At 38.4% G+C, this 23,517-nt stretch overlaps 1 long non-coding RNA gene across 1 annotated transcript in view; it reads left to right on the top strand.

Moving 5' to 3' along the window:
* The first annotated feature begins 3,641 nt into the window (after positions 1-3,641).
* Positions 3,642-23,517, top strand: part of LOC135303497 (uncharacterized) — a 171,359-nt gene continuing 151,483 nt past the window's right edge. Inside the window, exons 1-2 of the long non-coding RNA XR_010364973.1 lie at positions 3,642-4,132; positions 4,223-4,303. This is a non-coding gene — a long non-coding RNA (uncharacterized LOC135303497). The remainder of the gene's footprint in view (positions 4,133-4,222; positions 4,304-23,517) is intronic.

Raw genomic sequence — 23,517 nt, 5'->3', positions numbered from 1 at the left:
TGATGGCTGATCATGCAACTGATCTGTTGGATGAAAATGGACATGATAAAAGGGGGTAAACACAGATTCTCATATTTTATGAGGGAGAGGGTGAATTATTCCCCCAATTTGTGTGAAAGTATAAAGAATGGAAAGATGTATCCTTTGGCGATATTAATCCCTACCAATTGTGCCACTGCAAGAACTTTGGGAGGTATTTATTCTACAGAGACAATCTGTTGTTAGCAAATTGTGCACTTTGCTCACTGTAACCCATTGTTACTGCAGATTTCGCAGGTAGATTGTCACCCATTTGCTGAGTGGTTTTGTGCGATCTCTAAATCATTGCAGGCCATCTATTTGAAAAGTGTTAGTGGAGGAAGCATAATGTGCTTTCATGGTAATGTAAAATGCATTAGAAATGAATTGCATGATGCTTACCTCTCAAATTACAGAAAAGACAATGACACCCATATATGCGAATGCAAATTATATATAAAAATATCACAGATGAATCCCTGAGCTGTAACACTTGTTCATTTCTATAAATATTAACACATCAGGATTTATTTTGACATACCACTAAGATAAGTGCTAGAACTGACAATAATAATGTATAATTTATGTCCTCCATATTACCTTAACATCACTGTGCTTACATTATTGCATAAATTAATTTAATGTTTCTGACATGCAGCAGATTATTCAAGCATTTGTTCTTTTGTCTTCTACTGGTTTCTGTTGCTGTTTTCCAAATTACAGAACATTATTATACTCTAATGTTTATTTTATGGTACATACAATTCATAAAGTCACTTTAAAGTTCTGAAAGCTTTTATTTAGCACTCAGATAAACATGTGTTGTTATATGATGTGGAAAGAGCATTAAAGCTTTTGTATATTAAATAACTTTATGCTTGTGATGCAAATTGACAATAGCTGAGAAGTGCAAAGCTCAGGAGAAATTGAATCTGCAGCCTGTACTTTTAAGATACTTGGGGAATATATGGTTGCTACTGCGGGTGTGTCTTATGTGAGAATCTCTCCCAAATGCATGTAAAAAGTCCTAGATTTATCAAAAACTCTGTTGGTCTGAACTACAGGTCTGTCCTTACCTGTCCCATGTGATAAGCTATGGGTAATCAAATGTGCATTTACACATGGTCAAAAAACATAAAATAATGAACTGGTGAACTTGAGGCTAGAATTCAACTTTTCATTTTACCCCCTGGAAAGGCAGAATATCCTCTCTGGACATGTAGTATTTTTTCTTTAAGTTAGAAATAAATATATAAGAATTGATAAATCTCTGCCTTAATTACTTTGCACTGAATAAGAATTAAAACTTCCCTAAAAAAAAGAAAAATAAATAACCCAACAAAACAAACCAAATCACACAACAGTATCATGTGTTTAATTTCCCCAAACGGTTTTGACAATGCGCAATTGAAAGCATTTAAAACACTGAATAACTGTTACTTGGTAGCAGTTGTGCATCTTCACTAAATCTGGAGAAAAGAAAGTGTGATAAAGCCAAACTGTTCACAGCCCAGCCCAGGCCAGTAGCCTGGGGAACTCTGAGTGGAGGATTCCAAAGCTGAGCCTCTGTGACTCCCTCAGTGCCCTTTTCCTGGGGCTAAAGGAAACACAGCATCACATTCTGCTGTAAGAGCTCCAGGGTGTGGAGGGCAGGATACACACAGCACACTGTGTTTTTCCTGGTAGATTTTTGGATGGCTTCCCTTGGTTCTTAAGTCTTCAAGGCTACATGATCACTGCTTGTTAGTATTAAAAAAAAAAAGTCATAAAAAGCAAATAGGGGAACTGGTTTTGTTCTAAAAATAGATTTACATTTTAAAGGCCAGATTTACCTGTGCACTGTGGTGGTCTTATGTGCTTGCTTTAATATCTAAAAGTGCTATAAGCCTCATTGATAACCAACTAGTAGCTATTGGTGTGTTTAGCAAATTAGTTAATAACCTCCAAAATGAATAAAATTTTTTCAGTGCTAATACTAAATAACAAATAATTGAAAGCATTGCAGGCTTGTTCCTTGTGCTTGTTTACTGCTTTTCTTTGGATATTAAATAACTGTGGGGCTTCTCTGAAAAAAAAAAAAAAACAAACAAAAAAACAGCAGAAAGGCAGAGCTAAGGTCAAGATTATATGGCAACAATTTGAAAGAGGCAGATGTAATATATGAATATTGTAATAAACAAAAATCAAACAATGCAATCACTGAAAAGACCTGCTAAAGAGTTGCACATGTGAAATTCCATTGCAGCAATCAATTTGTAGGCACCTGATCTTCAAGGTGGAATCCATAACCCTAGATTATACCTCTGGATAATGACGAAGGAAAGGCAATTTTCTCAAAAAAAGACAGTCTTCCAAATAACTATCATCTGTGCAGGGAGCTGCTGAAGCCAGGGAAGGGTGTTTGCTCCCATTCTGTAGCTATTCCAGTGTCAGGTCCCAGGAGCTGGGGAGAGGCTCCTATCCATGGGGATCTCCATTGCAGAGGTCCCTCCAGCTACCTTTCAGGGTAAGTGCAGCCCCACTGAGGGATTGGCTCTCCTTGCCAGTTCACATCCAGATGATGTGAACACATTGCTCATCTCCTGGGAGATTATCTTAGTCATGGTGATAAAAACTGCAAGGTCAGGGCAAGCACTATTCCGTCATCTCTGTAGCCCTGTGCCAAAAAGGATGCAAGGTGCTTGGCATTAGAGCTGAATTCTTTATCGTTTATACTTATTTTATTCTTTAGTTCTTTATGATTTTTATACTTTTCTTTATTCTTTATTTCTGAAAAAATAATTTCCTCAGAAAGTCTTTATGAGATTTCTGAAATTTAATTTGATCTCTTCAGGAACAATTTTGTAAATTACCCACAATGACATATCTGGGATAGGAGGAAAAAAAGTTTCTGAATTGTCAGTTATTAACTAATTGATATATTTTCAAATCTCACTCAAGACTTTTACTCTTTGCCAATGCAACTTGTTGATTTTGTTTGTTTGAGGACATCAGCAACCAAGGCATTTATTTGCTGTGCTGAGGGATTTTAACAAAGCAACCTTTTGAGCATGTTTGCAGAGCAGCTCTAAAGTATGGGAGCTCTTTGGAGGTGCTGGCTATGCCACTCTCAGTGGTGGCTGACACAGAACAAAAGGCCCTGCTGGAATTTAACTGCTGCCTATGTATTTGTGTATGAAACCAAACCCAAAGCAGGTGTCCTCAAAGGATACTAGGAATTATGATTTCACACTGCTCTGATTATCAGCACTTCAAGTTAAATGACATATTTAAATGGGTCAGTTAAAATCACAAGAAAGAACAAAACAAATTTGTAAAAGGTGGTGTATTTTGTGGTTGCTAAATATAGAAGCATTAAAAATGTATTTCAAGTAAAAACACTCACTATTTTAACAGTGTCATTGTCTTCTGCCAACTGCTTGAGATGCTGAAATCTCTTTTTAAGACAGCTTCCCATTTTCACTAGAGTCTGCTCTTAGTAGTGGTAGAAAACAGAATATTCCCACTTTTTGACTTACTTTAGTGTAAAATAATCCCTTACTTTACAACTGGTCTTTTTCCCTCATCAGAAGGAATAGTACCATGGTGGGTTTTTTAACTGAAGGTTAAGGAGAGAGGAATTATTGAAAAATCAAAGTAGTGATCCTCAGACACTGATGTGGAGCAACTTCTTCAGATTTTTAGTGATGAAGAGGCACAGGGGAAGTTATATTCCATATCATCCAACTACAAAAGTTGCATTCTGACTAGAGCAGAATGCTGTGTTAAATGTGCAGGGGGAGCAGCCCTGCCTCATATCTGATGTAGGAGCCAAAATTGTTTCCCACAGAAAAAGGAGAGATCCCAGTTTGAAAGAGGACTACAAGCTGGAAGCAATAATGCTTGAGAAAGACAGAAGAGCTGAATAAGGGCGTGTAGGTGGTAGTAGATCAGCACTTTCAGCAGCATATAAGAAATGCCATGCTGCAGGATGAGAGACAGGCAGCTGTGGAAAGACCATAACTAGGTGATGGAACTGCAGCTGATAGCAATTTTTATTACAGGCATCAGCTGAAATCAGAGCTGAGCTGAGAAACACAAAGGCTTCATGGAGGATTAAGGGAATGGGGAGAAGGTGATGTGCTTGAGGTTGCCAGAGAGGGAGGTGGGAATAGGATAATTTAACTTTACTTCTAAAATAAGTTATTCTGGGTTACCCCTACAGCAAGGAGTCAGGACAAGAAAGAAAGGAGAAAAAAAAAAGCAGTGAGCTTCATGACCCTGGAAGCAGCATTAGAGGAGCCAGGTAAGTCTTTTGTTTGGTTGGCTGTTTTCTTGTTAGACTGCCATGGCTGCAGTACCAGCCCAAGGTGTTGACAAACCAGTGTTCTGCTGAGACTGAGAGCATGCCCATGCTTGGAAGGCAGCTCTGTAAATGTCTCTAACTCAGTGATCCTGAGTCTGGACGCAGCTGTACTGGCAAAACTAACTCCCAAGACAGAAATTAGCTATGCTGGCAAAAGTTCAATTTTGCCAGTAAAACCACATCTATGTTAGGGCCTTTTGCCAGCACAGCTGTGCTGGTTGCAAATCCCATGTCCTCACACCCCTGACATTCTGCTAGCAAAAGTTTAGTGTAAGATTTGCCTCAGAAAGAAAATAATAGGGACATTCACTTATATTGATTCAAAGCTACTTGTTTTAATATAGAAAGTAAGGCAAAATCTTCATAATGGTATAGTTTATACAGTCTCTCTTTTCTCTCTTGCATTTCTTAAATGTTGATTTTTTTGTGTGTGTGTTGAGCGCGTTAATACCAAATCATCAAAAATGCAATCTGGTAACCTGAACCACATTACAGCTTCAATGCAGCTCTGCCTCGTTCTGTGCTAAAACACAGTTCTTTGATAAAAAACATGATAAAGAGCTACATTGTACAAAACACAGTACAGCCAGCTGCAAATATTCCAGGGCTATCCAGTAGTAAATAGCATAAAGTACAGAATGTGTGGAGGCTAATGCTCTCATTCATTCCTGGATGTGTATATATATATTTAAAGTAAGAATCAGATGAAGAAAACCATGTAAAATCTGCCTACCATCAGCTGAAAGCATGAAGAAAACTGAGTTTTTATCACTTATCTGCAAAACCAGAACACAGTGCAAATATAGATGTATTTTCAGAGCTCTAAACTAGATTTAAGAGTGAATTAAGGCTCTAGATACTTTCTCCTCTATGCTGCAAAAAACTGGTGTTGGGCCTTGCTTTTTGGAAGTTAAGTTGTACTGATTTTACCACACTGACTGAGAAAGGAGAAGGGTCAAAGGGTCACTGAATGTGCTGAGGTGGAAGGGACCTATCAGAGTGTTTGAACCCAAATTGTGGCCCTGCACAGGACACCCCAAAAATCACACCCTATGCCTGAGAGCCTTTTCCACTTGTAGTGTCGCTGAAATATGTTTTAGAAAAACAAATCTTCAGAAAATGTCTATGTATAAAGGAACTAGAAGACAGGACCTGTCTGCCCTGATTGCTTCTTGGTGGATCTGGTGCAAATTCTCTTTCCAAATGCGGGGGAAAAACCCCCAAAAAACGATGAAGTAGCTTTGCAAGTGCACAGACATGTGCAAGTACACCAAGAACAGACTGTTTCTGAGCTCTAATATTGCTGCACTGATTCAAAATAAAACAACATGAAAGCTAAAATCAAACAATTTCAGGAGTACAAGAGTGATTGTGGACTGGTTTGCAGTGGAACTGCATACAATGGCTGTCAGTGAAATCTGACATTTTCCCATGGCTTCAAAGGATGTCCTGTTTTTACTCTAGGGTTATCATCCATATTTTTTCAACAGGAGAAAATTATTTTGGTCTCCTGAATGCAAACTTTTCTAGGGACCAGTAAGTGCACAAGCCCAGCCTGGAACTTTTCCTTCTATTGACAGCCTGTTTTCACTCAACATGTCTTTGATACTAGTTCTACTTGCAAATGTGCTGATGTGGGAAGATTTGCTGAAAAACAGATAAACAAATGTGATTGCATCAGTCTTGTTTTCTGGGGAAACCGGGATTAAAAATCTATTTGCATATATCTATATACAAAGAAGAGTGCTTCGGGTGACCCCTTCCTAAAAAAAAAATAATTGCCCGGTAGGTAGAATATTCTTTTCCAAAATGTCACCTGAGTCTAATATGATGGTTGTAGGAAAACTCTCTCTTGCCAGGAATATCCTGAAGTAGTGCCAGAGGCTTGCTGGCTTTGAGACATGTTGGGAGTTATTCATAACTCAGTGTGGGTACCTACGAGCACTGGAATGTGCAAAGTGATTTTTCGAAACCCACACAGAATCTTCAGAAGATGGTCATATTTGATGTAGGCTTTTTCATGCTATAGAGACTGTGCATAAGAAATCACAGCATGCATAAATAGTGCCAGGACTTGAAATTCCAGCCTTTTCCCAAGGAGACAGTTCCCACAACAGGTTTCTGGTTTTTTGTTTTGGTATTTTTTTTCCCCCCCCTCTCTTCTTTTTCATTTGCGGTCATGCTGTGGCCAAAAGATGAGTAGGAAGTACAATATTGTATTTTTGAAGTGGTGAAAATTACACTTGTGTTGCTGTAAATCTGAGTGAACATCTGTGATGTTTAATTATGGTGGTAGCACCAAAGCATTAAAAAGATCTTTCTGCACAGTCACAATTTGTCAGGAAGAAAGCATAAATTCAGGTTTGTTTAACTGGTTTCTGGTTTGTTCTCCTAGAGCTGATAACAAAGTCTAGGCCTAAGACCAACTCTCCTGAGAAAAAACACATCTGAAATTTTGTTACAGTTGTTAACAACCGTGGTTGTTCCATGGAATTTTAATGATGACTTTTTTTTCTGTAAAAATAAGAATCTTTGTGAGTAGATGCAAATGTAGAAATTAACCTGTTTGAAGTTTCTTTTTGTTCTTCATTTGTCACATTAATGTTTCTTAGGCCAACAGAGGGAACAAACTTAAAGAAAAATACCAAGTAATAGTGTGAATGGGATGCCAAAAACCTATGCAGCATATTCAGAAACACTACAAGAGACTTGACTTGACTCTGTGTGACAAATTATGCAGCAGAATACATGGGTATCACTCTCGATATTTAATATATATACAGAATGTTATACCTGTTGGGGATCAGGAAAGGATTTCCCATATTGGGAAAGGCTGAGGATGGGTAATGAGCCCATCTGAAATGGGGATCCCCATGGATGGAAGCCTCTCTCCACCACCTGGGATCTGACACTGGAATAGCTGCAGAATGGGTGCTCCCTTCCCTGGCTTCAGCAGCTCCTTGCACAGATGACAGCTATTTTGAGGACTGTATTTCTTTTAGAAAATTGACTTTCCTTAGTCATTACCCAGATTCTACCTTGAAGATCAGGTGCCTACAAATTGATTGCTGCAGTGGAATTTCACATGTGCAACTCTTTAGCAGGTCTTTTCAGTGATTGCATTGTTTGATCTTTGTTTATTACAATACTCATATGTTATATTTTATACTTATATTTTATTTTTATTACAATATTCTTGTCTTTTCAGTAATGGTTACTGAAAAAGAGTGGCAGCTGTGAAGGATGATGGTCTCTGATGTGCCATGAGCACGGTATAAAGACTGCAGAGCAAAGATGAGAGAGTCTGCTGTCAAATATTCCTGCCATGGAGTCTTGGACTACTAGTTAGAGAAACATCTATTTTTAAAAATATTGAAACCTGCACACACTTTTTCTCTAGAAATTTTCAAGTAGTGACATGGATTCTGAGAAGCTGTACTTTTGAGTTCCTTTTGATTCTGATTTCCTGAAGATGGTTGTAACTTGACACTTCTCCTAAGTCTCAGGGCAACAGATCTCTGAATGCATTTCTTTCCATGGTGATAACATAATCTCTTAACAAAAGTTTGAGTTTTAGGGGACCTTTAAGTCACAGAATGCTTCCAGCCTCTGATAACATTAAATAAATTAAGAATTTGTCTGCTCTTCTCACCACAGAGATGCATCCCATATGTTTGTTGTGCTTATTGTCAGTAGAAAGAGAGGTCAAACAGCTATTCCTTCCTGTGCTGTTTTGTCTCAATGTGCAGGAGATATGTCAAGGAAGTTTGGGGTCTTGCATTCCAGAAGTGAGGAAGTTGTCTGCTCTGTGACCAGGGAAAAAGTTGCTTGCTTGGTTTTTTCTTCTGCCTGTGGAAGGTCCATGGAAGGAGCCTCTGTGTTAGAAAATAAATAAACAGTTTTTTGGCAGTCTTTTCAGATTACAATAGAAAATGTGAAGTTTACAGGAGATCATTGAGATAAATAACTTCTTTACTGCAATAACTTCTTTTCTGTGGTTGATTGCATGTCTGTAGACCTGATAGAGCAATTTGAACTGGCCTTGATTAGACGTTAAACACAGATGGTTATTCCCTTGCCTTGGGGCAGATGTATGTTTCAATGCTGTAATGTTTTTGTTTGAAGTACCAGATATAAACCAACAGGTGATGTAAGGAAAGATTAATCTACCTTTTCTTCTTTGTTTCTTATCTGTGAGAGTATGGTTCTGATTTACAGAAATTCCCTAACATGTGACCTTTTTGATACTTTTCCCCTTTAACCAGGGTGGGTTTCTCACCCAGGCCTTGGTTCCTTTCTGTGCAATGGCTCCAACTCTGCCAGGCTGCCCTATGAGCTGGGGTGTGCACAGTCCACGAGGCCACAGCCCGCAGCCCCCCAGCCCTTTGGCAGGGCATGAGTGCAAAAACAGCTTTCTTGCTCTAATGGCTGTGAAAAGCAAGCACAAGTGGAACACACTCTGCAGATCGATTCTGAATTGCTGAGTGAACGCTTTTAGAAAACGTTTTCTTTGTTGCCAGTTTCCTATGCCGTGGCTTCCAACCCTTCTGGCTTGAGAGGCAAAGGCATTATTTCAAAACCTTTAGGGTTCTGGAAATCAATAAATGGGGAAGATTCTTTGCTTTGTTTTCGAGCAGCAGAAAGGGACAAAAGCCACCCCATCTGGATGCAGACGCAGAGAGAGCATAGAGGGGTTTTATTCTGTGTAAGCTCCACTACACAGAGCATCTCCTGGTGAGAAGAGGGGATATGAGGAGAGAGAATGATAAAACAGCTGAAGTCTGTGTTTGGTCAGTGATCTCTAGGGGCATCAAACAAGACAGCCTGAGACTGAAGTCTGTTCTCACTTCAGTGGAGCAGAATTTAGGGTTTGATGGAAAGGTGTTGGTTTTTCCTTCCCTTTCCTGGGCTGTCCTCCATGGAAAAATTCCTAGTTCTAGAAAATATACTCCAAAACTCCCACTGAGCAGGGTGATTTGGGAACGCCTTCTGTGGGCTGTAAGACCTCTGGTCAAGGAACACAATTGGTGTGTATTTCTGGCTCCATATCTGGAGAATCTGGTGAATAAAAGCAGCAGCGGCATATTTGCTCTCCACCCTGGCAGGGAAGGACCTGGCCTGTAGGAGAAAAAGTCTTGCTGATACTTTCACAATGCATGGGACACCTCAGTGTTGGGAAAATCCAGAGACCTGGTGTGGAGAAGGTTGGAGTGAAATCCAGAGGGGTTCTTTGTGCTGTGTGCGTGATGAAAGGTGATTATTGGGCTGGAAGCCCTTCCCTGCATGGTGGGAATGAGATGCTCCTGGAAGGAGGACTCATGTGTGTGGGAATCATTTGAAAGAGAGAGAAGTGTAGGAAAATGAGTATCTCCAATGAGACAGCACCTGTCAGGGAGGAAGGGGGACAATACAGAGTGTACAGAGTCAGGAGAAGAGCATGTGAAGAGAAGAAAGAACAGAAAAAGGAAAAACAACTGTAAGGGGAGAAATTAAGTTGTCTCAAAATTTAAATACACATTTTTTTAATCAGATGGAGCTGTCAGATTAATTCCTTTCTCCCAAATTACTAGGATAATCTCTTTATTCTATTGCATCCCATCCACTAGTCTAGCTGACATGAGTTATATCCCTTACAAAATGGGCATGTGTGATAAGCAGAGCTGACCTGTAAAATCAGAGCTTTCTTAAATGGGATATGAAGAAATTATTTGGCTCTACAGGCAAGCTTGCAGTCTCCTTTAATGAAAGTTTTGTTTTAGACTTTCCAAAAGAGATAGAGGGAGGCCTTGCAGCAATTGCATAATTTTAAATATTAAGGGTGTAAATTTCATAAAGCCTCAAACCATGCACAGGGCTTAATTTTTCCATATTTTCAAGATGGCTTGTATGTTGGCTAATGAAGTTCAACTTCGCTTCTGATGTTTCAAAGTTGAGTTTACTTTCTAGCACATCTTTCATGTCCTACCAGTTAGCTTCCAGGGTTCCAAGCAGGGACCACAATAAAGAAATGGTTACATCCTGTTATAGATGCTTCTTTGAACCTTTGCCACTTTACAGATGTCCTTCTTTCCTTGTAATGATTTTTCAGTATTTGGAGAGAGAAGAATGTACAGTCAGTCTCTGCTAATTTTATTAAAGGTAGTTCTCAAAATGAAGGATGGTGTGGGACTGACACTTGTGTCAGGAACTTATTCACAGATCTGAGCATTGGCCCAGGACTGCAACTGCTGTGAGAGCTGCTTGCATGACACTTGCTGGGGCAAATGGATGGTGTGTTATATCAGTGTATTTTCTTTGACAATTGCCAGAAGCAGAGATAATTCAGAGAAGAGTCTTTGTTTCTGTGACTCCACTGTGGTAGGAAACCACCCTGAAGGCAGACTTTGCCATAAACAGAACTAAGACAAAAAAAAAATAAATTCCCATTTTAGTGAGTGTAAGTGTTCTTACTGACACAAAAATAAATCCTCTGTTTTGGCTTGTGTCATGTTGAGCTGTTTGATAATTCAGCAACTAGTAACAATTGTGTGTGTTATATGTACACACATTCAACAGGATCCTTAAATAAATTACTTGCATAATTGTGCAAAATGGAAATGAATAATTTGTTGTCAAGTAGGTCCTTGCAAACAGTAATTTACCCAAGAAACTCTCAAGGACAGCAGGGAAACAGGAAGGAAAGAAGAGGGAGAAAAATTTAACAGCAGAGGACGCAGACTAGATAGAGGAAGTGAAGCTTCAAGAACACTGAACACTTGGGAACAAATGGGATGAGTTGGCCATGAGAACATTCAGGTTGAAAATCAGGAACTAAACTATCAGAGCAGTGGGAGACTAGAACTGCCTGCCACGAGCCCTATGGACCAAAGGTGCAGTTTCCAAGATGGAGATTTAGTCCCTTCTGGAAGACTTTATGTGAAACGCACACCTATGAGGCCAGGAGCTGTTAGTCCAGGTAGCATTCTCACATTCTGTCTTTCTGCAGGAGGTTTGTGCATATGGTTATTGTGTCTAGCTTGGAACTGAACAGAAAGCTACCATGTTATACTTATTTTCCCTGCAAACATGAGTATGAACTGTAGACAAGTAAGGGTTAGACTGAATGTTGCACAAAACCCCCCTCAAAATAGTAATTTATTTCCAAAAATATGCAATTAATAATAAATGTCATAGCGATCATTATGAGGCTACAGCTCATCTTGCATTCAGAAAGTGGAAACCTCCTTTACTGAGATTTCTGGGTTTTTTGTCATTAGCAGTTGCTATTTTATATGCAGTCACATAGTAACTCCAGACAGTAAGTGGTAGTAGTCAAGCAGATTTAATTAGGTTTTTTTAAGAACTTTTCATGTGAGACCTAGTCCTCACCTCTGGTGGGAACTGGCAGAGGTACATGGGCAGAATCTTTATTAAGGTTGTTATAGTTCAGCCTGCAAAGTTGGTGACATTCCATTTCGAGATTTTGTGTAGATCCACACATGAAAATTATACTTATTTTTTATTTTAATAACAGACAAGTTTGTGCACAAGCCAATTGATTCCTTAATCCATCTGTTCAAACCAGTATGTTATGCACTGTAAATCAGGAAACTCATGAAAAATGAAAAGTGATGTTATCATATTAGAGAATTTTGCTCTCTTTGGCCATACATACATAATGCCAGTTCCCATAATCGACCAGACTTTTCCCTGTACTTTCAGAAGCCTGCAGGCTAAATGGAAGTGAATGCTGTGGGCATTATGGTCTTGATTATATGGTGTATCCATTTTCATATCCTGGATGTCTGACCATAGCCTCTGGGCATCTGTAACAGAGGAGCAGGTCCTACTAACTCATGCATTTGTTACTTGTACCTGCAGCTGCACATTATATTGGTTTGGAGCACTTCTGCTGTTAAACCTGCTCTAAGAGCTATTTTGAGTAAGTCCCCCTGAATGGCCAATTCTGTTCTGGCCATTAGGTTTCACAGGTACAGCTCCTCATTAGATCCCAACTATTCTTCCCTGAGAATGCTGTGCTTTCCAAGTTCTATTTTCATTCCTTTTTTTTTTCACTCCTGTTTCTCTAATAATCAGTGCCCCTGTGTGCACCTAAAAGCTTACACAAGCTTAAATCACTCAGAACAATGTCTCAGTATTAGGTTCCTATCATGAGGATTTGAGGTGTCATGCCAAAAAAATAATAAAATGTGTTTATAGAGACAGAATTGGAGGGTAAGGGCCAAGAGAAAGGTATAGAGAATATGTACTTTATTTTGTCAGACCTCTGCAAAATGGTACCTTGCTTTTCATCCTAAAGTCAACGTTTCTATTGTTGGAGGAAAAAAGTAAAAGAAAGGAAAAGTTTAGTTTTCCTACTAAATGTGCTAGTTTCAGTTTCTGAAATTTTGACTTTTTGCTTATATTATATGATTATTAATGATATATATTATAATATAGTTTAATGTAATTAATATATATATATAATATTAATTATATATAAAAATTATATATTATATTTTGCTTAGTGTTTCACTTGACCCACATGAATCAATGTCATTCAGATTTCAAGAGGAGATATTTTTCTCTAAGTTTCGGGGTAAAATCTTGGTGGTGTTAACAGGAGCTAACCAAAGAAGCCAAGAAGTGTTTTTTGGTGGTTTTGGGGTTTTTTGAGTGATGTGGTTTTCTTGAAAGTCCCATTAGCTGCTGTCTTCTCCTGTACCTTGTTGCTGAAATAATTCTTTTTCTTCTCAGTAAAATGTTTTCCTCCAAAGCCTAGTGAAGCCCAGTTATTGATAGTGTCCCTACTGTACACAAAGCAAAATGCTCTCTTGGATCATGGTTGGTTGAAATTTTCATAAAGAGTTTTGTCCCCAGAAGTCTGTTTTTTGAGCCCTTGGGTATAAAATAATATTTAAACAGCAATTGTGGGGAACAGGATGATGTTGGTGTGAAGTTTTATGTTGTTTTTAATTTGTGGGATATTTTTAAAGTAATTTCTCTTCAACAGTAGTATTCTTAAACAAATGCATTTCTATGTGGACACCTGATGCTATTTCCCCTGGCTGGCTTGCTTTATCCAGTTTGGTGTGCTGTTCTTCTGCATAGAAGCAGGCTAGGAAGATCCAGTCCCCTTGTCTGGCTGTACAAAGGAGTAATTTTCTGCTTCTGGACTTCATCAATGGTGGTGCTGCTTGGTGTGTGCTGCCCCAGACAATTTGATTCCTCTTAAAAAAGACTTTCTGACAGTCCCTGCTTAGTCTCCTCCACATTCTTAACCAGGCTACTGAAAAGGATGAGGCTCAAGGCATTCTTTCTCTATCCTTGAAGAAAACTTTTCTGCCTATGTGACTAACCTACCTACCTGATTTTCCTGCAAAGCTGTGGGGGCTTGGGAAACTCATGAAAAATCCCAAGTGAATAGGCTGATTGGGTAAGGATGAGAGATGAAAGGTTGTTGTGCTGAAAGTATCCCAGGCAGGCTTTGCATTGAAGCACTCTTTGTTTCCAAAGGCAGAAAAAACCTAAGGAAATATTCTGCTATTCCCATTTTACTGAAAAGTGCAAGTGAGATGTGAGATGTTCAGCTCAGAAATGCCCAGGAAGCCCATGACAAAGTAGGAGACAGAGCTCGAAGCCTTTTTGTCCCAGTCAGCCTTCTAAAGAAGGACCAGCTTGTTAGAGGCACAAGTCCTGAATACTCTGTTATTAATAGTGATTTACATAACAGCTTGTAGCCCCATTTCAATATTACAGAATAGGACTCACTCTTTTTTGGTGAAAATGACCTGGATTTATATAAGCAGTAATAAAATACTGTTGCAAAGAAGGGCTGTGAAGAGGGGGGGGAGGGAGTATGAAACTAAAAATAAGAAATATGTACAGTACATAATTCTAACAATGTTATCTGAAAGAAAGTAAAAATAGACTCAATTAGATATTGTCAGAGCTTTTCTCTCCATGCAGCTGCCTAGCCAAATATGACAATTTTTCAACAATATAAAAGTTCTAACACAATGCACGATACATTGTACTGAATTCATTAACACTTTGCTACCTTAAACGTCATTGTAAAGAAGGAAAATAATGTAAGAGAAGCTTGTCATTTTTTTGTTGTTGTTCCTTTTGTTTCTGTGACATGTTTGGAATTGCATGCCTGCGAGAGTTTTGTGATCTAAATTTAATGATCCTAAAAGGGATTTAGTACGATATTGTTCTTTTCTGCTGCAGACATCCCTAGGCTGAGTGTTACATGAAAAGTGTGACTCAATTATACAAAAAAATTTAATTTATCTTTAAAAATGAAAAGCCTTTTCATGCAGTATTTCCACAGGGATGTAGCCTTGGTGTAGAGCTTTCCTAGCTCTGCTTTGCAACAATGTAATTCCTATAGAAAGAGAGTTTGCACGCAGCACGTAGAATATCTGTGTGCACAAATGTGCCCCCCTTTCTGTGAATAAAGACATTATGATGACAGTTGATATATTTGGCTTTGATTTGGCAATGGAATCTGCAGATCCCTGCTCTCATTCAAAGTTGTAAATTCACAAAATTGCTGGAGCAGACAGCTGGTCACAGATATCAAAACCTTTAAACCCAGATCTTCAGCATTAGACTGAAACTTTTGGTCCAGTTCTAACCCAAGTTTTTTAGCTACCATTCTCTTACAATTATTACATTTGAGATAGATAGATATTTGCAAAATTATTGGGTCTTAATTTGGAGTCAAAAGCAGGAATAACATGTTGAACATATAAAGTAAAATAATCATTGTCTTGGACATGCTGTTGGGCTTTAATATTATTTTTTGTGTATATAATGTGCTCTGTCATTTCCCTGTGGCTTGACCATCACACTTGAACTAGAGAGAAAGAAAACCTCCAGGAATGAAGAAGAATCTGATGCATTTTTGAAAGGAAATTAGGCTGATGACTGAGAAGATGTCACTTACTGGGCAATATAATAAATTTATAAATCTCTTATTTCCCCTTTTGTTCCAGTTTAGTACAATGTGTACTTCTGGAAAATTATATGGAATAATGCATCCCAAGTTGGACAAACTTAACCAAGGTTCTTTTGCCTTGCTCTTTAACCCTTAGCCCTGGACACCAGGAAAGCTATTTATTCTGTGGGTTCAGAGTATGAGCAAAGAGGGTAGCTGTGATTACTTAGGATATGGAAGGTCTCTTCATTCCCAACAAGGAATTCATAGTTATGTAGCTCCAATTTTCCTGTTGCTGAACTGTTGAATGTCACATTGATATGGAGATGGTATTGCTATAGATAGATGTGTGTGCAAGTATTGGATTCTCTCTGCTTCTCCTTTCTAAAGTGAACTTGAGAAAACTTCTGCTTCTTTCTGGCACTAGTCACCACCTCTCAAGGTATTTAAAAGTCATGCAGATGTGGCACCTAGGGACTTGGTTTAGTGGTGGCCTTGGCAGTGCTGAGTTAATGGTTGGACTCAATGTCCTTAAAGGTCTTTTCCAACCTAAACCATTCTGTGACAGCTGGGAAGGAAACATTGGAACACAAAAACTTTGAATTTATATACCTCTGGAATGTTCTTCGCAGCAATTACGTAAAAGTTTCATCTTTAGTTGTGGCATCTTGCTCTGAATTAAACTGGGTTTGACTGGGAAAATACTGTACCAGTCAAACACTGAAGAGATTAAGCCAGCTGAAGAGAGAGTAGTGTACTTTGCCCACCAAATGATTAGTGTGAAAGAGCAGGACAGTATTTATTAGGGAAGCATTAGACAGTGCAGGCAGTAAAAATTATGCTGGTAGTTGGGAAACACCCTGTGCCAAGGCAGTGTTTTCATACTTCACCTCTTTACTTCCTACATGAATAAAACACCAGTCTGCTCAAGGGAAAACAGTAGAAGAGAAGGGGCAAAAATCCCAAATCAAATTCAAAACAAAACAATATAAAACCACCCCTAAACCAACTCCACCCACCTTCCCCCCACCTTCCCAAATCTGGCCTGGGCATCTACCTGAAAAACTAGAAGCAGGCTGGCCAAACTAGAAGTATTTCAGTCACCACCAATATCATGGGGCCAAAATGACACACTGGCTGTTCTAATAGCACATTACTTAGAAAACCAGATATTATGAAAAACATGTTTTTCTGCATTGTAGAAAATACATGCCACATTCAGCATTCATGCCTATAAATGTAAGAAAATTAACTCTATCCCAACCAAACACAGTGTAGTGTGTGCCTCCCTTTGGAAGAAATCTATATCATGGTGGAAAAACACAGACAGTCAAAGAGCAAAATTATTTTATTTTTTAAGATGTAGAGGGACCCTTTAAACTCAGTCAATTTCTGCATAAGCTTGCGGAGTTCATTCTTTGTACCAATCCCCACTGTGTAATGATTGCTTCAGTTCCAACTGAGCTGAAATTAAGCCTCTGTCTTCCCCTGAAGCTTTGTTTTCACAAAGTCTGTAATTACAATTATGTTTAAACCATGTACATATGTATGTGTATCCTTGTGAAGCCTCCTCTGTAGCATTGCTGTGTGGCCATGGCATTCACCTAGAACATGCTGATATCTGCTGAGGATGTTGGCTGATATAGTAGCCAGACTTTGGTTGTATTTTTGGTTATTATTTGCTAATACTGAAGTAGTCAGAGGGTAAAACAGCAACATGATTGAAGGTATGTGCTACTAAATTATGTAAAGTATGTGCAGCCATTTCTGACTGAGGAATGTGCAGTTTACAAATCTTTTATTTAGGGATACAGGGCCTGATATCCAACAGAACTAATAACACTTTGCCCATCAGCTTCGATAGTTGATTTATTTACCTTGTGAGGTTTATGGTAAGATTCAATAGAATTCAATGGGTCTATGCTGCACTAAATGCTGCTGATGCTCACTAAGGTGCTGTTTGCTGCTTTTCACGGTGTTGCTGAGGACTTTTAAACAGTTGAAGGATTTCTGTTCCAGGGAGGTTTGGGTTCGAATAGTGAATTAGTCCCTCATCATAGTTGCAAAAGTGTCTGTTTGTTAGAACTCTCCAAGTTGCTTCCAGATAAAAGATGCTAATGGATGTAAGATAATGTGTACATGCAAGAATGTCGTCATTAATAAATGTTGAAGAAAAAAAAAAGCTGTCTGTGAACGATGTAAAATAACACCAATGAGTATTTAATCTGCTTTTTAAATTGAATTTTCAGCTTAAAGAGGGAAACTTTTCTTCTTGTTTGAAAAATTAAAATAGAAAAATGAATATTGAAATGTATTGGCTTGGGATTTTCAACGCAGTTTAAATAACTAATTAAGAAAAAGTTGCAGGGAGGAAAAACATTAAAATATGCAATAATTTATTTTTAATAAGTGTAAAACAGATTATTTTAATTACCACATCTTTAAAAATATGGGGTAAATAAAATGCCTTAAATTGTCATTCACAGAGATCTGGAATTGAAGTGTAGAGATTAAAGCCTTTTATCAGTAGATGTAGACAAAAGACTTAATGAATAACGAACACAGAAATTAACTGAAATGACAGCTACACATTTTTTTGCTTGGTTTCTCTTGTCCTCTGACATTTTTTCCCTTCTTTGGTTTTGCTTTTCAGAACAAGCTCTTAGCCAGGTGAGGTTTCACGTGCCACTATTTTCTTTATTCAAAGCTTTCAAGATGCTTTTAAATTTACCACCTTGCCTTTAGAATAGCAGCTACCTGGTTGACCCCTTCTGTTGCACAGGGACTTGAAGGCAGATTCCAGTCTCTATAATTTTTTTACACTTAATTTTCTGTTGCCCAGGTTTCCATTGAAATCTTTATAAGCCACAGTGCCAAAATCACCTAACGCCAATCAAGCTTTGGCAAAGTCTGCTCACCCTGGCTGGAGTTAGTATTTTATATTACTACATGAATGTTGGGTCCAAGTGCTCCCTATTTATTGTGTAGCTTTTTCAGAGGGGTTTCAAGGAGCCATCGGGCTGTCTCTCAGTGCATGAACTCTGTTCTCGAAACCTGGGTGTCTCTTGGAGAGCTCTGGCTGGCAGGGAAAATTTCTCCCTTTTCATGCCACAAATTCCATGCAGAAACAGAGCACGATAGAGCCATATTTGCTGTGTGGTGTCAAGTGGGGGTAAGGCTCCCTTCTCTGTGCAAGCATGTGCTTTTTGTGGACTTGCTCAAAGCCATCTAAATGACATGCACTCTGTGTTACTTGCCTGGTGTTTACCCAAAAGCAGAGTCTGACCCTGAAGTGCTGTATTTGTCCTGGTTGTTATAAGGTTGTAGGTTCAATGTGCATAAATGAGTAATTGTCCTTTAGAGGCCTGGGCTTTAGTTCACCCTGTTAGGGCTGCTGAGCCAACAAGCACAGAAAGAGCTGTACTTTGGCATCATCCCAAAAAGTTAGAGGTCGTGAGCCAAAAACCCCAGGAAAGCCTTTCAGCTTTCCCGTCAGCCCGGTGTGTTGGGGTTCAGAGCTGCTGATCTCACCTGGAACAGGACAGCAGCAGGAGGCTGGGGGAAGGGACAGCTCTTTCCAGGGAAGGAGTGTGCAAGGTCCCCAAGTCATCCAGCAGCTGGGGAAGCTGTCCTCCCAGCAAGCAGGGAAACAAGTCATCTTTTGCCTTGACTTTTTATGAGAAATATTTGTTCTCCTGTTGGCTTGTTCTATTATGCATCTGACTTTCCTGCTTTTTAAGGGGAAGAAGATATGCCAAGAAACCTCTGTCACTAAGCCAGAATAGTTCTGTCATATCTTCCTCTCATTTTAGCACTCCAGCTATTCTTCTAAGTAGGGAAAAATAATTTGGGAGTCCCTGGCAGTTTTGCTGTTTTTTAAGGAAACATGAAAGACGGGAGGATTTGGCCCGATGGTAGCTGAAAAGCACTCAGGCTCTGCCAGGATTTAATTCCTTGTGAACTCTGACCTGGAATGAATACAACATATGTGCTACTGTTCCTCTATAATTTAGCATCCCTTTTTCCTGTGTGGGTTTTTCTCCCTGCCCTGTTTGTTATGGTTAAACCTGGCTGAGGGGTTTATCCTTTATAGCAGGTATCCCTGCAAGGGAGAGACTCTCACTGTTTTTACAGGCCCCTCATTACTCCCCCTAAAAGGTCCTGGAGGTTTGCTTTGCTGGCATTGATAATGCTGCTGCTTTTGGATCCCAAAGCCTCCAGTTCAGCCCCTCCCCAGCACACTTAGGTTCCTCACAAAGTCAAAAGGCACTGCTCAGATTAAAGGGACTGGTTGGAAGCTGCTGTGTAGACCCTAATGTGCTACAAGGGTACTCAGTTCTCCAGCAGGAGCTGTGGTGTGCTGCTGGGGGACTTCTCAGGCACTGCTACTTAGAAATTACGTGGTGCTACACCAGCTCTGGGACTTGTAGATTTGCATTCACTCTGCAGCTTCATTAAAAATTTTAACTGGGACATATTTAGACTACTCAAGCTGCTTCTATAGAGTTGATTATTTTGTCTTGTCCTTAGAAAACAGCTTATCCTTGTGAAAATAACATATAAATTGTACTATTATATTTAGTGTTGCAAGCCTTGCTCTTGCTATTTAGTTTGTTTTTTTTTTTTTTTTTTTTTTTTTTCCTTTTGAAGCTGTGGAATTTCTGTCAAATAATGTCTTCTAAGTTAAAACCCACCATAGGAAGTACATGTTCTGTGTCTTTTCCATTTTTCTCAGTGAATTCTATGAACCTCTGTCAGTGTGTCTATTGCCTAGAGAATAAAGAAAAGAGAGAAAGGATGTTTCTGTGAGTAGGACACAAGATAGTGTATATCGTTATACTTCATCCAGAGGAAATATTGAATCCCTGTGCACCCCCATTCTGTCTGTGAAAGGCATGTAGTAGGATCTGCTCATTCTGGAGCGTTTGTATCTTAATTTGTTGAAGAAAACTGATTCTGTCCTAAGAAAGCTTTTCTGGAAATACAAATGCTACTCTCATGAGTGCAGGTGTTTTGTGGTTTTCTGAATTCTCTCGCAAAACACCCTCCTTATGGGGAGTTGTGGTCAAGAATCTATGGTTTTATTGTCAGTGTTGAACCGCATAAAAAATATGTTGTGTAAATATTTCCTTTTCTAGCCCTCAAATGTCCAGAAAAATCTCTCTAAACACAGGAGCAAGTAAATTTTACACGTTATTCCATTCACTTAATTCATTTTACATTTGAAAAATCCAGTTTATCTCAAATTGGATAAAGCTGCCACAGCATTTTTAGTCTATGATGGCATTTGAGACTTAATTTCTCCAGTGAAAGCACTGTTAGTTTCTGTAGAATCCTGCAGGTGCTCTGTGTTTGTGAAATCCAGGAGGTCTTAAATTTAGAGATGCTTGTTACAGTCAGTTTCATGCAAAGCCTATAGTAAAGCAATCTGTCAATTAAAGAATATGCCTCACCACTTCATCATTTCCAAGCTTCCTATCTATGTGTTTAAAAAAAAAAAAAAAGAGTGTAAGCCCAAATGCTGTTTGCTCTCTTTTATAATTTTCTGGGAGCAGTAGGAAATTATTTTCACACTTGATAAAGCTCAACCTTCATAATGAAGGCAATGAAGAGCAAACTATGCACCAGAGCTTAAGACCACTTAAACTTGTAATACCAAGTAGGTTTTTAGAAGAACCTTCTCTGAGAAAAAGAACTTGACTTGTTTCAAAGGATTTTTGAACAAGCGTTTAGCTTTTTCAGCTTCTTATATTGCCTTTACATTATGTTGTAATTCTGTGTGCTGGAAATCTAATTTGGAGTTGCACAAAGGCTGTGACTGAGTAGGATGTCTGGGAGTGAAATTGTGACTTGACCTCTTTTTGGGAACGGCCAGCTTTCCTGATAGTGCAGTAAAGTTTGTTATTCTGTCTGAGGAATGGAGGAGCCATGGGAATTGTTTACCATCTTACATTTGATTGAGGAGTCGGTGTATTGGGGGTTTTTTTGCAGGAGGAGGGAGTTTGGCATTTTTTTTTTTTTATGGTTTTCTTTAAATTATCCATAATATTTGTCATGGAGCAAGAAAGGATTGAATAAATTTACTGTGGCTAAGAAATCACTAAAGACTTTTTTTCCTTGTCTGCTTTGATGCCACTTATTTCTCTTTCCCTAGTTGCTAGAATTAATTAACTTTTACCCTTTACTCTGTAGTTACACACTGTAGGTCAGCCTTCCTGTCACAGGAGAACTGACAATAATTCCCATCTGGTTATGAGCTTTGATATCACAGGAACTGTGATTATTTAATGGTATTAAAAAAAAACAAACAAACAAACCAAATACAGAATTCACTAACAAATTTGCTTTGCTATGGAATTTAGGCAGCACTAAACTCTTAGCAAGAATCACACTTGTTGAACCACCTTAAAACATATTTAAAAGAAGCTACTTAATTTTGAATAAATGCCTGTCGATTTTTTTTTTGAGAAAATACTCACTGCTTCTTTTCTCTGATGTATTTAGGTGTTGCTAATTTTCTCCATGCACCTGGAAGAGCTTCCATCTGCATTTCTGATGGCTGCCATAGGGTGGTGCCAGGCCATCAGTATATACAGTACGAGACAATGGTTTGGGCTTTGAGCAGATCAGAAACCAAACGAGCTTTAAAATCTGATCTCAAATAATTCACAGTGCAAATAAACGAAGCAGCCAGTGCAAATAGTTACTTTGATGCCTTTTTAAAAAAAAATATATTTAGCATAAAGGAAGGGTCTGTCTGGGATATACTTCTTTATGTGTGCCTGTTTGTGGGGGTATATATATCTAAATCTATATCTCTATGCGTGCGTGTGTGCAAAGTTTGACCTGAAATGTGTTTTTGCCCTAAGGATACTGATGCCTTGTTTTTGATCACATTTTACTAATGTGGCTTAATTAATAGCCCTCTTAGCATCTCTGCTAACATTCAGGCTTTTGTTGCTTGTGTGTGTATTTATTACAGACCTGTGAAGTGTTAAAGCTGACTGGAGACAAATGATAGATTTCCAGCTTTAAAGAAACAATATCTATCTAATGCATGTTTAAGGAAGACTAATTTATTGCCTTAAACAAAGCCCACAATTGAGTGCCCAATGAAAGCAATGAAATATTAATATTTTACAGTAATGTTTGAAATATCTCCCATCTATGTGGTTCAAAAATCTATATTATATTAATTATACAGGCATACCAATTTATTCTTTGAGCTATCTAAATCAGTTTCTAAAGTATTTGCTTTATAATAAGTGAGGAGAAGAAATTAGGCCTGTGGTTAGTGAGAGGGATGGACAAATATTTATCGAATAACACATTTGAAAAGGCTACTGTCTTTGTAAGAAAAAATAATAATAATTGGAAATTAAAAAATAATATTATTGGTAATAGATTACATAGATCAAGTCTAAAATGCTTGATTTCACATTTCTGTTTGTGTCCACAAACAGAAGGTTGAAAGTTTATATTTATAGAAGTATATTTTTAGTGGGGAAAACACTGACATTCACAACTCATTTGCTCCTGAACACCTTTTGTTAATGTACAAAATGAAATGCAGCATGTGGCCTGGCAACTGAACAAGTTAAATTAAAAATGATTTAACTTACATGCATTTGTAGAGCTTTTGGAGTTACGCGGAGACAAACACAGTAATTCTGCTGACAAATCCTGGATGATACTGTATTCTTTGGCAGACAGTGGTAACTTGAAAAACACAAACAAATAAGCAAACCCCCACTCCCCCCAAAACTTCAAATCCAAAGCAAATAAAAAACCAAAACCCAGAACCCCACCCCACAATTTTTCTTTCTTTCTAATTTAAAAATCGATCTAACTTAAACAGAGCCTACTAGGTTTAATGATTTCGAATTTGTGTGAATAACTTTGGAGAATTGACATAAATAACCAACAACAGCCAAACATAAACCCTTTGTGAATCAGACTTTTTTACCACAATAATTTTTCCCTCAGTGAATGGGAATAAGACCCACTTGTATCTGAGATGATGTTGTGAGTGACATTTTGAGGCTAAAAGCCTCTAAAATATTTGTAGTAATTTAGATAGTGATTATCCTATCTAGACCTTGTATTTTTTACTAGACTTTCATTTAAATGATGGACTTTTTTTTTTCCTGACTGTAAAACAGTGGCAAATGTGCAGATTTGGACTTTCTGAAGTTTTACTTTGAGAATGTTTTCTTAAAGCATTCCAAAA

This window comes from Passer domesticus, chromosome 6 (assembly GCF_036417665.1).
Source record: "Passer domesticus isolate bPasDom1 chromosome 6, bPasDom1.hap1, whole genome shotgun sequence".
Lineage (NCBI taxonomy): Eukaryota > Metazoa > Chordata > Aves > Passeriformes > Passeridae > Passer > Passer domesticus.
The sequence above is the reverse complement of the archived record's forward strand: the minus strand, read 5'-3'. Positions and strand labels throughout refer to the sequence as shown.